Source organism: Vicia villosa, unplaced genomic scaffold (assembly GCF_029867415.1).
Source record: "Vicia villosa cultivar HV-30 ecotype Madison, WI unplaced genomic scaffold, Vvil1.0 ctg.000494F_1_1, whole genome shotgun sequence".
Lineage (NCBI taxonomy): Eukaryota > Viridiplantae > Streptophyta > Magnoliopsida > Fabales > Fabaceae > Vicia > Vicia villosa.
The window spans coordinates 69,995-89,113 of NW_026705239.1; the positions used below are offsets into that span (position 1 = coordinate 69,995).

The 19,119-nt window shown below is 31.1% G+C and overlaps 1 long non-coding RNA gene across 1 annotated transcript; it reads left to right on the top strand.

Moving 5' to 3' along the window:
• Positions 1-9,743: 9,743 nt before the first annotated feature.
• On the top strand, positions 9,744-18,770 carry LOC131628979 (uncharacterized). Its single transcript, XR_009291927.1, has 3 exons — positions 9,744-10,312; positions 13,326-16,098; positions 18,477-18,770. It is a non-coding gene; the product is annotated as an uncharacterized LOC131628979 (long non-coding RNA).
• Positions 18,771-19,119: the final 349 nt, after the last annotated feature.

The following is a 19,119-nucleotide window of genomic DNA, read 5'->3' on the forward strand; positions in this document are numbered from 1 at the left end:
TCCTCTTCACCATTGATGCAAATCATTGTTAATGAAGGTTGACAAACTCAAGTCGTTGTGTACGAAGAAGGTTTATGAACTCATCAACTCGTTGTGTGTGAAGGTTGGTGTGGTCCTTGAAGTGGATCGATCCTTGAAAGTTGTTGTCCTTGGTGTTTCGTGTTCTAGACAGGTTTGTCCCACATGTCTCTTTCTCTATTATGTTTTTTTAGCATTATGAGGTTTTTCTATATTCCATAATTTTCATTTACATCTAAAAAGGGAATATAATAAGCTAACATTGATTGTAGTTTTTAGGGTTACACATTGATTGAATATTTACTGCCCACTTCATAGTTTCTTGATTGAATTGTTGTAGTTATGTGAAATTTTTACGAAATTAACCATTAGCATATGTGTAATTTATAGGGGATGGGTTTGTTTAAGGTCGTGTTGTTTTTCGAATTTGAAAATATTGCCACAAAGAAAATTATCGGGACGAGTCGTGTACTAGGTCGCTTTCTTTAAGACGTTTCGCCGTACTGCCAATAATTATGCAAAGCAGTTCGAGATTCGATGACGCTCCAGGATAAAACAGCCCGTTCTGATAATTCGACAATCACTTTCACTATGATGTGTCGTTCTAATTACACCTTCAGATGGTATAACAACCAGTCGTAGTATCTGGAATAAATTCCAGTCGAAAATCAGAAAAGAAAAATTTAGATGAAGCAGAGTAGAGAGAGGAGAAAGAATTCGGTTGTGAATTCTGGAGTGGTTTGCAAATGAATGGAAGAACACTATTTATAGGCAAAAGATCCAACCGAGTAAAAAAGTCGTGGGCGAAAAAACCGTGGGAGAGTGGAACTGGCCAGGTTAAAAGTAGCCGTTTTTCACTTGCTAACATGTGCCTCAATGGCACAAGTTAATAAATCATTTGAGGACATATTTTGTGGAATGCATGCAATCAATTTTTTGAAACTTTAAATACAATTTTATTTCAGTTAAATTTTTTAATTAAAATATTTTTAACATGTGTTCTTAGGACACAAGTTAGCAAGATAAAAAAAAATATATCTACACCGATATCAAATTATTAGTAAGTTGGTGATGGTATTGAACTAAAGAATGTGCTCCATTTAAAATCTCTATTTTGAATCTCCTCCCTAACTATGTTTAGGTAGGATTTATATAAAGAGTTTTATTAATTTTAGTTGAGTTTCTATTAGTAGACAGCTGCATGTTCATCTAAATTAGTGATATCAAATTTCCTAAAATAAAAAGAGTAAAATAATATATTTATAAATAAAAATAGTATCTCCAGACAAACCCCTTAAATGATTTTTTTTCATTTTACAATCCAGTGACAAATACATAAACGATAATATTACATGGAGATTTAATGTGATTTATGGTATACATAACCATGACATGTGTCGCAATTTAGTCGTTCATACCATTGCATGTTTCCTTAAAAATGAAGAGAAGAAAATTGTTTCTGACATGATATTGAACATGATGCAACCCAAAAACATGCTTGCAACTTTGAAAAGCAAAAGACCTCAGAATATCTCAAACATCAAGCAAGTATATAATATTCGTGTCCGAAACAACAAGTCGATAAGAGGGGGTATAATTGAAATGCAACAATTGTTGAAGTTTTTGGATGATAACTATTATGTATCTAGGTACATAGTGTGCGAGGATGGATAAGTCGTTCGAGATATATTTTGGAGTCATCCTTATTCCATAAAGTTGTTCAACATGTTTTTCACGGTACTTATTATTGATTCAACATATAAGACCAACAAATATAGACTTTGACTATTGCAAATTGTTGGTGTTACTTTTACGAAAAATGCTTATTAGTTGAGGACACGTTTATGATCTAATCCTATTTATTTGTATTCATGATATTCTGTTAGGTGACCAGATAAGAGATAGGATAGGATAAATGTATCATGTCATCTAATAATTTAATGTTTGATGAGAGAGCAAAATATGATAAGTTAATCATGAAATTTATTATATTTTTTCCTCTAGTTAAATTTTTTTATCTTTATATCCTATGATGTGCATTAAACAGGCTCTTAAAGTTCAAACTTATCTATCACGATGAAAGTTAAAATATCACTATGTTAGAAACCAATATTCCTGCATATATCTAAATGTACATATGGGGGATCCATGTTAAGGTTTATTGTGGCAATAGCCACACCAAATGTTTCTCATATATATATATATATATATATATATATATATATATATATATATATATATATATATATATATATATATATATATATATATATATATATATATTCATCTCTCATTTTTTTCTCATCCTAATGTTTTAAACATTTGACCGATCATCAAATCGATGAGGATGGGTCAGTGGTTTATTGGTCAAATTTTTAGATCATTGATCAAATCGCATGACTAAATCAGATTAAATCAAATATTAATTGAATATATCGGATAACTCAATTGAATAAACTAACCTCTTCAACTAAACTGTATTGTTATTAAATCTATCAAATCATATGACTTAATCTCTAAAAAAAATCACAACCCCTACCAAATTTCAAAATTTCAAAATATCATAATTTTACAAGTGCATTCTTCAAATTTAAATTTTAAACACAATTATCACACACTACAAAATAGTATAAAATACAAATCAAAATAAATTTTAAACAAATTCTAATAGCAACATAAACTAAACAACAAAATAAGTTCAATATCTAATAAATTTAATTCTAAAGAGGAAAAATTGTTCCAAATAACTTTTAAACAAAGTATACTTATATTTTAATTTTACTTTTAAATTTTTTTTATTAAAACAGTGTCATTTTGTTTGAGGAAAAAACAAGCATTTAATCGGTTGATTTTCCAAAATTGTCGATTTGTCATTTTTACCGATTTTGGTTGATCCTGGTAGGCTCTAATTGGCTTAATAGCTTATTTGATCCAATAATCAAATCAAATTAATGACCCTTCTATTCCCAGTTCGACTGGTTGGTCCAGTCCGATTTTGAAACACTTGCCATCATTTCTCAAGTTTCTCTCTCACTTTAATATTTGTTAATCTCTCATATTTGGTAGACGATTTTCATTATAAATGTATTGCTTTAAAAAATATTATTTCTTATTTTCAATATAATTTAATTCATAATTTCTTTCATGTTTAGCCACACCAATATATAATGTATGGATCCGTCCTTAAATATAATAATTTTATATTGGCTTAATACATGTTTTAGTCTCTTAACTTGATTTAATATTTTGCTTTAGTCTCTTAACTAAAAAATATTACAAGTTACTCTCTTAACTTCACTTATATTATTTGTTAAGAGTCTCATATCGGACAATATATGAGCTAAACATGTGCTTATAAGTGGGAGCAATCCTCATCCTACTAGCCGTTTTGTAGGGTTGAGTTAGGCTCAACCACATTTCTTAACATTATCCTATTTGGTGACTTCTATTAATTTTTGGCAAAAAAAAAAAAAACATTAAGGTCTGGTGTCGTGGATGTATGTACAACAAAGTTCAAGGGCCCAATGTGACTCAACATTTATACTATAAATTTGACATCCATTTAATGTAGCCTTATATTTAACTAAAATGAAGTTAATGGACTAATTTATAACCGTTTTTTTAAAATTAAATTGATACATTAAATTAAGTTAAGGAAATTGGTACACGATTACCTTAAGCAAATGACTTTTCCCTGATTTCTAAACTCCAATTAAGAGTCTTAAGTATGGATGTTAGGTTTTTTTTAGAACTACTAAGCTCAGAAAAACACAAGTGATTATAAAACGAGACAAAATTTGTAAAACACGAGTAAAATATATTGTTTGATTGATTAGATTTTTCTAAAATGTAATACACAAATGATAACTGTAGACTATGAAATAAGCCATACATAGTCTTACTGGCCATGAACTTGGCCTACCAAGACTAGGCCTTCACAACTGCTATTCTGCTAAACTCGTGAGACAACCGGAATTTTTTTATTTGGAAAGTCTACCTCCAAGTGAAACCTTTTTTCCACATTAAATAAGAAATGAAAAAAAAAAGAAAATTGCATCTATCTATTACTAATAATTAATTGAAAAGTTCAATGTACAACTGCCAAATAGACACAATCAACAACATGAAAGTAAAACATTAATAGACAAGGAGTGGGTGACCAACAATTTAGATGAAATAGAGTGTAAGAAAGACTAATCATAAAGCAAAGCCCCACTGGATTTATGTTCCAAATCCTAACCCATTCCGTTGATTCTGCCGTAATTGAACAACAGAAAAAAGCTTAAATTAAAACAAGAATAAAAAAGATAAAGTAAGAATTTGAACACCATTAATGAAGGTGAACAACCAAACATGACCAACCATGTGGGGGGCTTTCTTGACAGATATTATGAATTTAGGACCAAAATAAACCAAACAACAACATTATGTCTAAGTTGCTGGCTTTTTACAACTTAGAAAGTCCATGAAAAATGATTGTTTAAGCCATAAGGGACAGTTATAGCGTAAATTATGATGTGTGAATAAAATGCTCAAGTGTAGATACTAGGTATATGATACTAACTAACTTTACCTTTTGGCTTTTTAATGTTCTTGAAAAAGTGGAGATTCACTAACTAACTTTACCTTTAACTAATTTACTAGATTATATTATTAAATAATGTTTACATATAATTATATTTCATTTGAAAAGATTATGAAAATAACATTTAAAGAGTTTTTTTTATTGGAACATTTATAGAGTTTTTAATAGTACCTAACACGTGACACTTCGAAAGAGTAAAAAGAAAGTTTACTCCTTATATTAGGGAAAACATATACTATTTTTTTACAAAAATAAATTTAATTATTATATTATATATTTTCATGCCACTGTTTGATAATATAAATAATTAGTTTTGATTCCAATTTTAAACTTTTATTTTAATTGATTAACAAAATTATTATCCTATTTTGAATTGAAACGGTTTTACTTTCCACTTACATTTTTACATTTTTTAAGTTGTTAATTTAACTAACACTTTTCCACTTAAAGTTGATAATATTTTCATTTTTAAATGAAGTGTAAGTTATAAGACATGTCACATAATAAATAATAATATGAACTTTGTGAAATCTTACAGATAAAAAAAATCAAAGTTACAAAGTATACATTTGTTTTTTTTTTTTTGTAAAGTGTGATAAAAAAAATTAAAATTGTTTGAATTTAAAATAGAAAATTATGAATATGGTAAAATTTGAGGATCAAAACTGTAATTAAGATAAATAATTAAAATATCATTTTAAGACACAATTCACAAAATAAAAATTTAATATACTATTTAACTTTGATACTTATTGTTGATCAGGTGAGTTCAAACATAAGAGAAAGGTGATTTGTGATTTGAAAAAGTTTTTAATAACTTGATTAAATAAAATACTTTTCAAAAAGAGATTAGATGAAAAAGAATATAGCAAATAAAATTATACAAGAAAATAAAAAGTTAATGGATAAGTAAGGAACACATCAGATTTATCGGGGTTTGATCCAAAATCACAAGATGTATGTCTATTTTCTAAAGATAACACATTGAGATTTCCACTATCAATTAAGTTTCTATCACAAGTTCAACTCACAACCTTTTATACCAAGTTTTATATCAGGATCAGCTTGTGATCCGCTGTAGCGCACGGAGCTTGTGATCCGCTGTCGCGCACGGATAAAAAAACGAGTATTTTTAAAAATTGTAGTTAACGGTAACGATAACTCGAGCATCGTATCGCAAAGATTCTTGTTTTGTTATTAACTAATAGAAATTGAATTGGGGGTTTATGGTTTTAGAATCGATTTATAAAACAGAGTAAATAAGTGATTATCAAAATAAGCTAAACGGCTAATCCTACTGATTCGGGTTCCGACTTATCATCTGATTTAATGACACCAATCCCTAAACGGCTTTGATACTATTCAATTATGAGATTAATCAGACAAGCGCTTATCAAAATCATACGAGTTAACGAATTAAGCAAACGATAACACACAATTAAATTTAGAAACATGCATACAATCAAATTTAATCAATTCTATCCTATGAACAACAATCGAATTAAGAAAACAATTGTAATCAAATTAAGCAAACAATTGTAATCAAATTAAGCAAATGATTTCATAGAAAAGAATTAAACAGAAATCAAATTTAAATTAGTATTAGAATAACCTCAAAGCAATGAAACCTATAAGCAATAGGATTAGCCTTCGAGAATTAGTTCTTCATTCTAATCATGAAAGCAAAAGTAAAATTTGTGGAAAAAAGTCTAAAGTATTGTAACGGCTGCTAACCCTTATAAAACAAAATAAGGTTTTCTTTACTACTAACTCAAACCGGGTCAAAAACATAACTCAGACCCATAAAATAAGGAAATTTCTTTACCCGCCTCCTAACCTTCTTGGTCACCTCTGGTGAATTTACAAAAATACCCCTTGTTTCGGAAGTTCATTTCCGAAAACGTACTTTTATTGAAAAAAAGGTGTTTTCGGAAATGCATCTCCGAAAAGGTGAATATTTTAATGAAAAATATTGATTTCGGAGATGCATCTCCGAAATAAAGTTGTTTTTCATAAAATTGGTGTATTCGGAAGTGCATCTTCGAATTCACCCCCTTGGAGGAATTCGGAAATGCACTTCCGAAATAAGGTCTGGACAGAAGAAAAATAACAAACAAGAACGATTCGCTTTATTTAATCGGATGAAGATTACATCGATCACATTACATAAGATTAAAGTTACATATTGTTAAACACGGGTAGGTGAGGATGAGTCAACATTTTGATAACGTCGGCCCCCGATCTTTGAACTCAACATCACTGAACCAAACCCAACCCTTGTTCACCTACCTCCTCCTTTTCATATTCCCGGTAATTACACTTTCTTTACTTTTACTGTTTTTTTGTTCTTACATTCCACTCACATTACTCTCATGATCATGAAACCTTCACATTACTCTCATGATCATGAAACCCTAATGGGAAAATACACCTAATTTAGGGTTTGTTTTAATTATTCATCCAATGTTTTTACCAAGAGGTGTAGAAATTGTTGCCCTTTTGTTAACACAGCTGTTATCATTTAAACATGTTGTAAAATATCTTGTAGGATACTGTATGGGTACAGTTAATGAGTACTAGTACATTCATATATATGAAGCGTGCTTTAGTCAAGTTTAACCCGATTGACTCTCATATGAGTGGGAATTTGAAAAGTCCCGATCCTGATGATAAAAGAATGAGGTTAGAAATACGATGGAGGAGACGCTGCAAGGTTAGAAAGTCCTGATCCTCTAGAAATCCATACCACATTGTAACTTACCAACATAATAAACAACAACAAAAACTATACACTTAAAGTTCAAAAAACTTATGAGCAAACTATACTTACATCATAGTGGTGTAGATCCTTATCAGCCACTCGCAACTGAAAATGATTAGCACGAACTTGAATTTTCCTTCCCAATTGACCGTAACCAGGTCGGTTAGGGAACCTAACCGCCTTCTTAGACGACGGAGCCGACTCTAGAGTAGCCTTTTGTTTAACTTCGGCAGTCAGGCTCTCGATGGAAATCGGAGCCAAACTCAAGGAAGCAACCGGCGCAGCAACAGATGGAGTAACAACCGGCGCTGCAACAGATGGAACAAACGGCGTTGCAACAGGTGGACGAACAACCGGAGCTGCAACATATGGAGGAAAAATGGGTGAGAGAGCAGGCTTTTAAGTAGGAAGAAAAGGCACTTCAAAATTTCAAATCAGTTTGATTACAACTCGTTCTGCATTTACTATCATTTAAGAGACTTCCCAATTTACTATCAATGCGGTTACAATTTTTGTCCTGTAATGGTGAATAATTAAGAGACGAAAAATGGTTTGATTTTAATGGAAGTTTTGGAGAGGGTTTGGGTTTGTTTTGGAGAAAAATGATGAAATAGTGAATGAGGGAAAATGGTATATGAACACTTTTTCGAAAGGTTACCTGATTGTAAATTTTTTGAATTTTCATGCATTTCGGAAATGCATCTCCGAAAACACAAATTTTTTTGGTGTTTTCGGAAATGCATTTCCGAAGTCTAATAAAATCTATAAAAAAAAATTACTTCGGAGATGCATCTCCGAAGCAGCGGTAAGTTGGGGATTTCGCTGGGGGTGACCCCCATAGGGAGGTGGGTAAAGAAAAAACCTAAAATAATGACCCAAAAACAAATCATCATACTAAATTATAATCCTATAACTTCTTTCCACCAAAATTTTCCCTCCAAAACTCCCTCCAAAATTAATTCACTTATTAATAATAATAATAATAATAATAATAATAATAATAATAATAATAATAATAATAATAATAATAATAATAATAATAATCTTAAATTAATATTAACCCACTATCCACTTCCTAATTTTAAAATTCCTAAATTTATTTAAAAACTAATTAATTAATAAAAAAACAAGAATAACATTAACCCAAGTTAAAATTCAAAACCCAAAATTTCTAAATTTATTTAAAAAAGATAAATAAATAATTATTAATTGGAAATGTGAGAATCAATATACATCCTTTATATTTTAGCTAAGTAATTAAATGAAATCATGTTGTCATAGAACAAACCACTAATCCACTAACAATTAATAGAACTTCATATAATGCTTTAACTATCTAATACAATGCTTTAAAAAGATTATTTTGATTCATATTTTACTAAACGCCTAACCTTTCTCTGTTCTCAAGCTGTTTAAAAACTTTTACTTCCCCTTTCATTTATATGGATGCTATTTTCTAATATTGTTTGTTTTTTAGATAAGTTGAAAAAGCTCGATCGTAATTTTATAATTGTAAAACAATGTTATTTCGATTGTATCTTTATTTTTTAATTCTTTGACATGTTTTGTTTGTAGATACATATATTCTTTGACATATTATTATTATTATTATTATTATTATTATTATTATTATTATTATTATTATAGAAAATATTAAAATTATTTTATCAAATCAACCAATAACTAATAAAAAAGAATATACATAGGTGTTAGTTGTACAATTATTTATGTGTTCATTATTTTTCTATTTTTTCTATTTATTTATCTCATCTTTATTTTATTTTCTTTTCAATCAAAAGGAAATCAAATACTATATTCAATTTCTACTCAACTTATAAATTAATATTATGAAATTTTTATTAGTACAAATAATTAAATAGCATATTTCCGTGCGTCGCACGGGTAGATGACTAGTTAATCTAATGGCTAAAACTTCAACGAAATTCTGAGATCTATGCAATCCGAATTTGCCTCTTACTCTTACATAAAAGTCGAAGCTCTTTCTTAGCTTTCCGGCGGTTATTAGAACGCGTCGATCCGATTCTTGTAGCTCCAGTTATGATCATTTTAGTGCAGACTACTAATGCTGAAAATAAAGTGTGAGAATCAAATAAATGCAAAAATATACTGATTTATAAAAACACTTTAAAATAGAAAAATAACCAAGGTTAAGTATGGAAAGGCATAAGTATAAAATAGATGAATGTGTATCAAAATGCACTGATCAAATTCTCCACACTTGAACTTTTATACTCCAAACAAAATAAAATCAAAACTCAAGAAACTTTTGCACTCAAAGGGACTATAAACATATTTAACTCTAAAATAAAATATTTTTGGTTTTAATCAATATATACTGTAACGCCCGGAAATTCGATTATTCGCTTAATCTAGACGTTCGGAGTGTTTAGTGAAGTTTTCGTATTTTGAGATAATTTAGTTGGTATTAGTTCGAGATAGCGGATCGATATTTAAACAAAAATTTTGATATTTTTAGTATTAGAAATATTATTGGAATAATATTTGAAGTTTTGGGAATTTTCTGAGTAATTAAGATTAGACCGGAAATATGATATATTGGTCGAATTTGGATTGTCGGTGTTATTTAAGGGCACATTTGGAATTATTAAATTGAAGTCGAAAAATAATATTAAGAATAATATTATTTGTAAGTCGGAATTATTATATCAGTGGAATATTATTAAGTGAGGTATTGGTTAATTTGAGTTATTTATCTTATTGGGCCTAAATTGGTTTGTAGAGAATAATAGAGAAGAGTTGTTATATGCTAAGCCCAATTGAAATAATAAAAATAGGGTTTTAGAGATTGAGAAGAGGAGTGTTCTCATTTGGGGGAAAAGTTGAAGAGAAGGAGGCTATGTCTTGAAGGGGAGACTAGAAGCTTGAAGATGCAATTGGAGATCCATTGAGTTGCTTCCATTGATAAGGTAAGGGTGGGGTTCTCTTCCTATAATGGGGCTTATGAAATATTGTATGTGGGGAATTGGGTGTGTAGATTTATTGCATTTGTTGTGTTGTGTTGTGTTAATTGTTGCTGAAAAATTGGACATCTATGAAATGTTTCTGTAAATTACTCTTGTTGTTGAAATTGCCATGGGTGTTCTGGAAATAAACATTTCTCCGATGCTGTGTGAGGCAATGGGGCATCTCGAGGGACCTTTAACATGGAACTTCTAGAAGAGATTTTTGGAAATCGATGGACACCTTCTTAAATTCATCCTTAGAAAATATAATTATATAACTATATAAGTGAGGACAGATGGATGGTTTTTATGATAATAATATTAGTAATATTTTTGGATTAACTGTGGCTTATCTACCTACACAGTACACACATAGTATTAGTAGAAACCATGTTTGAATTTTCTACACATCTAACACTCTTGTTCCTTATTGACATTTAACTTAAGATAATTATATTTTGACAAATACAATAATTTCTAGGAGATGATAGTTTCCTTGGCAACAACCTTTTTATAGCTAATAACAAATGGTTGCATAAGAAGTTTCTTGTAAATTCTTAGAGCACCCTCCAATGTTGAAATGTAAAGTCAGCTATGGCACTGTGCATAATAAAGAAAGATTCTTTCTGTGACGCATACCGTAATGTTACTAATGCCTCTGTTTCTATGTCACATATTATTACTTGAAGTTTATATATATAATGACATGTATATATATACATGTATATGTAATGGAAAGTAAGTCTATTAAGAAATGAAATATAGTTTATGAATTGATTAATCATTAGAAACAGTAGATATAGAACTAATAAAACGTAAAACAGACCCGTTTGATTGAAATAGCCGAATTAAGCGGTATATTTAGTTGTTCGGAATTTGATGAAAATTTACGTGGTAGCTAAGTTTAATTAGTACGTTAATGTGGTGGTGTTATTTTGTCGAAATTGTGATGTTAATCGATCGATTAAATTAATGGTTGAATTAATCTCCATTAGTCTATTTAATTGAAACACACTTAGATTTAGATTAATTTTTCGGTTTGTCGGTAAATAACTGTATCTTGAGAATTTAACCGAACGAATCGAATAACCGATTGAGCTATGTTTTGTGACTTGGGAGTAGGGATGGCAATGGATACCCATGGGTACGGATACTAGTCTTCCGCTACCCATCCGTTTAATAAAAATGATATCCATATCCGCTCCATACCCGTGTGGATATTTGCTGGGTGGGTATCCGTGATATTTTAAATATCCGCGGGTATTTATGGATACCCATGGATACTTTTTTAATTGAAATTTATTAATATTTTATATATTGAATAGAAAATTTATCTTTTTATTAATAGAAAAGTATGTGTTATACATTTACTATATTAAATTCAAAAGCATCTTATAGTGAATATTGATGTAGAATGTGAGAAAATGTTAAAAGAATATTTAAGTATACTAATTGATATTAAAAGATATTCAAGTATACTAATTTTAAAAGGATATTTAAGTAATTTTAATCACTATAACGGATATGGATACCCGCGGATATGGATACCATCAAATCCGTATCCGTACCCGTAAGTAAACGGGTAACTAAATATCCGTTTATAATACCCGTGGATACCCGTTAAGCTATCCAACCCGTGCCCATGACGGATTTTATCCGTGGATACCCGTGGGTATGGGTTTTTTTGCCATCCCTACTTGGGAGTATAACCCGAAAATCTGTAAAGTCGTGAATATTAAGGATTTAACCGGAAATTAGATAACCGGTAGTGACGAAAGATGTATCCGATTAATTAGAGAATATTAGGTGAATAATTTTGGTTAGTTGATAGTGGATTAGTGAGTTAATTAGAAGACTAATTTATAGAGGATTATAAGACTAATTTGACTTGACTTAATGTGTCTATTTGTTGTAATGATTTCGTTAATATGTGAAGTTATATGTTTGTCGTGATGTGATAAAACATGACGATGTTTGTGATTATTGGTAATACGTGATGTTGTATATATTCGTGATGATAATTTTGTGACTAAGCGAAGATAAAATATTATGGTGACTTGAATTACCTCGTATAATGGTAATTGATTGTGATATAGGCTTATGCCTCGTGACGATATGTGATTGTGATGAGTATGTTGTGTTGTCTTGTTTGTCGAGTCACATTTCATATGCATACTCTGTGACGGCCTGAATTGGCAAATTAGTGACGAAGGCTTATGCCTTGTGCCTCAGATTCGGGCAATTGGTGACGGGGGCTGAAGCTCCGATTGGTACCACATGCATATACACGAGTCATGTCCCATGTGTCATATGTGATTGATAGTTGTGACGTTTTGTGACTATATCGTGATTGTATATTGTGACTTGTTAAATGATGGAAGTATGTGAAGATGTGAATTGATGATTTTGTGAAGATGATATCAATACTTGTGAATTCTATTAACTGAACATGTCTTGTGTGACTTATATTCGATATTTGGTGAATAGATGTGTGACTTATATGTGATGTGTTGTGACTAGATATGTGACTTATATGTGATGTTTCGTGACTAAATGTATGACTTATATGCGGTGATGTTTTGGGGACTATAATTGTGACTTATACTTGTGATGTAGCGTGAATTAGCTTACAAAGTAAATGACTGATATATATATATATATATATATATATATATATATATATATATATATATATATATATATATATATATATATATATATATATATATATATATATATATATATATATATATATAATAGATGTGAATATGGAGTGTTGTGACTTGTGGTGAGATGAAAAGTATGTGAGATTTGAGAGTTAGTGAAAGTATGAAGTGTATAGCAATGTTAATACTTGCGATGTGATATCTATATATGTCTGAATCCTAATATACAATTTATCATGCGCTCACTTATATGATTTGATATCTCACCCTTTTCTCTTGTTCGCCGTTGCCTTTATATTGGTAACGTGTAGGTGTTCGAGTATGAAGACTTAGTTGCCGTAAATCGAGTCGGTTGTCGCTCTGATACGTAGCACTCGGGGGGACGATTTATAATGTTTATGATGTTGTTGTTTATTGTGAATATCCTAGTTTATTAGGACGATATGTTAAGTGAAGTTTCTTTATTAATGTGATGTTGTTTATGTGATTAAGATGTTACTTGATTCGGAAATTGAGAATCATGACTCCGTTGTTTTATTAATAAAAGAAGTTATTTTGTTTTAGAAAGTGCTATGTATCCGCTAAATGCGATGAAGTTATTTATTATTGAAGTGAATATGTGACGCCTCATTTGTTTGTCGAGAAATTTTTAAATACTCTGATATTTTCCGCATTATAATTGTCGGGTAGAAATGGGGTGTTACATAAGTGGTATCAGAGCAGGTCGGTCCGTCTGACCAAGTTGTCGAGTTTGTTGAGTTTGTACGACAGTTGAATGCTGTCAGTGTTTTTATCTTGTAGTACGCGACAGGTGTGTGGAACACTGTTGGTGCTTGTTTGTTTTGTTGCAGGGAGTAGTTTGACGACAAGTGGGGGAGAAGCCTTGCTTCTAGAAGAGGTTTCTATTATGAAAGATAGTCTGGTATGCTGTCGATAAGCGACGATGCAAGTGTTGTTGAGAGTTTTGGATATTACCCGGATTCGAAGGTGACGTGAAGTTAAGAATGATTTTGGAAAGCAGCCTTTAGTGAGCTGCGATGTTCAACACGGTTGAGGACTGTGAAGTTGTCAGTGCGAGTAACCTTTGTGTGAGATGCCGATGTTTGGAAAGTTATAGAGTAATGAAGTTGCAGTGGACTTTATGTTGGACACGCATAAGTGATTGTCGGATGTATTCAATGCGTGAAGCGCTGTGAATCGCGAGTCCGAGTTGGAACTTGAAGATACGCGTAGCTTGTGAAAAGAATTGTTGTCTCAGTGATATCAAGACTGGAATTTCGATGAAAGAATGCACCTCTCAAGTTATAAAGAGTCTAAAGATGAGGAATTATGCTAGAGAATGTTTGAAACCTGCTTAAGTCGAAGAAAAGTGAGTTTCAAAGTAAAATCTCCGTAAGCAAATCGCAGGAAATTCAGAATCATTATGAAACTTTAAAAATTCATAACCTGAGTTCCGAATATCCGATTTGAGATCCGTTTGAAGCGTCGGAAAGATACTGAGATGAATTGTGAGGTATGAGTATAGAAGTAATTTTGGAGATGGAAAGACGTTTGACGACTGTGTGATGCTAAGTGACTACGAAGCAGATTTTATAATATGCTTGGACGTTGGTGTCTCATCGACAAGATATAATGAGTAGGAAGTTGTGGGAATTGTAAGGACCCAAAGTGAATTATTGGATTATGACATGTTAATGGATTCGAGTGAGAATTCGGAAATGACGCTATTATGAAGTAACAACGGTTTATACTCCACTATGGTTGTCGAATACTAATTGACAAATTGGGGAACTGATCACTCTCAATCCATTGTTAATGGTAGACGAAAATCATGTTGGATGTTATAGCTTTGTCTTGCTATCTTAATAGTGGGGAAAGAGTATTGATGTTGTATAGCGAAGGTAGTCGTTCACCAGTTTTTTTTAACTTGATGAGAGGAGTGGTTGAGTAAGAGTTTGACGAAGTGAACAATTTGGGGTAGTGAGTTTTGTGCAAGCGAATGTCACAAAAGGGAAAGATTTGGAAGTAACATTGAAACAACGATTTGAAAATGAGTATTAAGGAAAGTCTGCGTTGGATTGAAAATTTGTGAACCATACAGTTGACGGAGTTTTAACAAGGCAGTGACTTAAAGAAGAATTATCAGAGTTGGGTAGCGGAAGCATTATGTTGCACTGTTGTTATACGACTTGTAAGAACTGAAGGACGATATGTCAGAAGACTGTGAAGTGGAGTTATCTTGATGTTTGGATTGATAGACTGTTGGAATAAGTGCGATGAGTCAGGATGCTGCATTGAGTCGTCGATTATTGTGAATCTGGTAAGAATAGTAATGTGTTTGTATTCTTATGGAATCGTTGTTATGCTGAAGAAGTAGTAATTGAAGTGTTACCAAACGCGATTTGGATATTTGAGAATTGGATACGAGATTTGGTTACGATGGTGTTGTCGAGTAGATTTTCGAGGACGAAAATATTCTAAGTGGGGGAGAGTTGTAACGCCCGGAAATTCGATTATTCGCTTAATCTAGACGTTCGGAGTGTTTAGTGAAGTTTTCGTATTTTGAGATAATTTAGTTGGTATTAGTTCGAGATAGCGGATCGATATTTAAACAAAAATTTTGATATTTTTAGTATTAGAAATATTATTGGAATAATATTTGAAGTTTTGGGAATTTTCTGAGTAATTAAGATTAGACCGGAAATATGATATATTGGTCGAATTTGGATTGTCGGTGTTATTTAAGGGCACATTTGGAATTATTAAATTGAAGTCGAAAAATAATATTAAGAATAATATTATTTGTAAGTCGGAATTATTATATCAGTGGAATATTATTAAGTGAGGTATTGGTTAATTTGAGTTATTTATCTTATTGGGCCTAAATTGGTTTGTAGAGAATAATAGAGAAGAGTTGTTATATGCTAAGCCCAATTGAAATAATAAAAATAGGGTTTTAGAGATTGAGAAGAGGAGTGTTCTCATTTGGGGGAAAAGTTGAAGAGAAGGAGGCTATGTCTTGAAGGGGAGACTAGAAGCTTGAAGATGCAATTGGAGATCCATTGAGTTGCTTCCATTGATAAGGTAAGGGTGGGGTTCTCTTCCTATAATGGGGCTTATGAAATATTGTATGTGGGGAATTGGGTGTGTAGATTTATTGCATTTGTTGTGTTGTGTTGTGTTAATTGTTGCTGAAAAATTGGACATCTATGAAATGTTTCTGTAAATTACTCTTGTTGTTGAAATTGCCATGGGTGTTCTGGAAATAAACATTTCTCCGATGCTGTGTGAGGCAATGGGGCATCTCGAGGGACCTTTAACATGGAACTTCTAGAAGAGATTTTTGGAAATCGATGGACACCTTCTTAAATTCATCCTTAGAAAATATAATTATATAACTATATAAGTGAGGACAGATGGATGGTTTTTATGATAATAATATTAGTAATATTTTTGGATTAACTGTGGCTTATCTACCTACACAGTACACACATAGTATTAGTAGAAACCATGTTTGAATTTTCTACACATCTAACACTCTTGTTCCTTATTGACATTTAACTTAAGATAATTATATTTTGACAAATACAATAATTTCTAGGAGGTGATAGTTTCCTTGGCAACAACCTTTTTATAGCTAATAACAAATGGTTGCATAAGAAGTTTCTTGTAAATTCTTAGAGCACCCTCCAATGTTGAAATGTAAAGTCAGCTATGGCACTGTGCATAATAAAGAAAGATTCTTTCTGTGACGCATACCGTAATGTTACTAATGCCTCTGTTTCTATGTCACATATTATTACTTGAAGTTTATATATATAATGACATGTATATATATACATGTATATGTAATGGAAAGTAAGTCTATTAAGAAATGAAATATAGTTTATGAATTGATTAATCATTAGAAACAGTAGATATAGAACTAATAAAACGTAAAACAGACCCGTTTGATTGAAATAGCCGAATTAAGCGGTATATTTAGTTGTTCGGAATTTGATGAAAATTTACGTGGTAGCTAAGTTTAATTAGTACGTTAATGTGGTGGTGTTATTTTGTCGAAATTGTGATGTTAATCGATCGATTAAATTAATGGTTGAATTAATCTCCATTAGTCTATTTAATTGAAACACACTTAGATTTAGATTAATTTTTCGGTTTGTCGGTAAATAACTGTATCTTGAGAATTTAACCGAACGAATCGAATAACCGATTGAGCTATGTTTTGTGACTTGGGAGTATAACCCGAAAATCTGTAAAGTCGTGAATATGAAGGATTTAACCGGAAATTAGATAACCGGTAGTGACGAAAGATGTATCCGATTAATTAGAGAATATTAGGTGAATAATTTTGGTTAGTTGATAGTGGATTAGTGAGTTAATTAGAAGACTAATTTATAGAGGATTATAAGACTAATTTGACTTGACTTAATGTGTCTATTTGTTGTAATGATTTCGTTAATATGTGAAGTTATATGCTTGTCGTGATGTGATAAAACATGACGATGTTTGTGATTATTGGTAATACGTGATGTTGTATATATTCGTGATGATAATTTTGTGACTAAGCGAAGATAAAATATTATGGTGACTTGAATTACCTCGTATAATGGTAATTGATTGTGATATAGGCTTATGCCTCGTGACGATATGTGATTGTGATGAGTATGTTGTGTTGTCTTGTTTGTCGAGTCACATTTCATATGCATACTCTGTGACGGCCTGAATTGGCAAATTAGTGACGAAGGCTTATGCCTTGTGCCTCAGATTCGGGCAATTGGTGACGGGGGCTGAAGCTCCGATTGGTACCACATGCATATACACGAGTCATGTCCCATGTGTCATATGTGATTGATAGTTGTGACGTTTTGTGACTATATCGTGATTGTATATTGTGACTTGTTAAATGATGGAAGTATGTGAAGATGTGAATTGATGATTTTGTGAAGATGATATCAATACTTGTGAATTCTATTAACTGAACATGTCTTGTGTGACTTATATTCGATATTTGGTGAATAGATGTGTGACTTATATGTGATGTGTTGTGACTAGATATGTGACTTATATGTGATGTTTCGTGACTAAATGTATGACTTATATGCGGTGATGTTTTGGGGACTATAATTGTGACTTATACTTGTGATGTAGCGTGAATTAGCTTACAAAGTAAATGACTGATATATATATATATATATATATATATATATATATATATATATATATATATATATATATATAATAGATGTGAATATGGAGTGTTGTGACTTGTGGTGAGATGAAAAGTATGTGAGATTTGAGAGTTAGTGAAAGTATGAAGTGTATAGCAATGTTAATACTTGCGATGTGATATCTATATATGTCTGAATCCTAATATACAATTTATCATGCGCTCACTTATATGATTTGATATCTCACCCTTTTCTCTTGTTCGCCGTTGCCTTTATATTGGTAACGTGTAGGTGTTCGAGTATGAAGACTTAGTTGTCGTAAATCGAGTCGGTTGTCGCTCTGATACGTAGCACTCGGGGGGACGATTTATAATGTTTATGATGTTGTTGTTTATTGTGAATATCCTAGTTTATTAGGACGATATGTTAAGTGAAGTTTCTTTATTAATGTGATGTTGTTTATGTGATTAAGATGTTACTTGATTCGGAAATTGAGAATCATGACTCCGTTGTTTTATTAATAAAAGAAGTTATTTTGTTTTAGAAAGTGCTATGTATCCGCTAAATGCGATGAAGTTATTTATTATTGAAGTGAATATGTGACGCCTCATTTGTTTGTCGAGAAATTTTTAAATACTCTGATATTTTCCGCATTATAATTGTCGGGTAGAAATGGGGTGTTACATATACCAATTCCTTGAAATTTGTTTTATATTTATGGCAATTAACATGATTACATGTGAAAAATTAAGAGTAGCATTTTTTGGATTAAATATGTCTTGCGACCATTTAACTTAAATACTTACAATAAATTAATTATTTAAATTTTTCTCTAATAACAAATATTTTAAACATATAGATATTTAACTTGATAACTTTTTTATTATATTTTTCTAAAAAAAAATAGTTTTTCTAATTTAATTTTTCTTGTTTC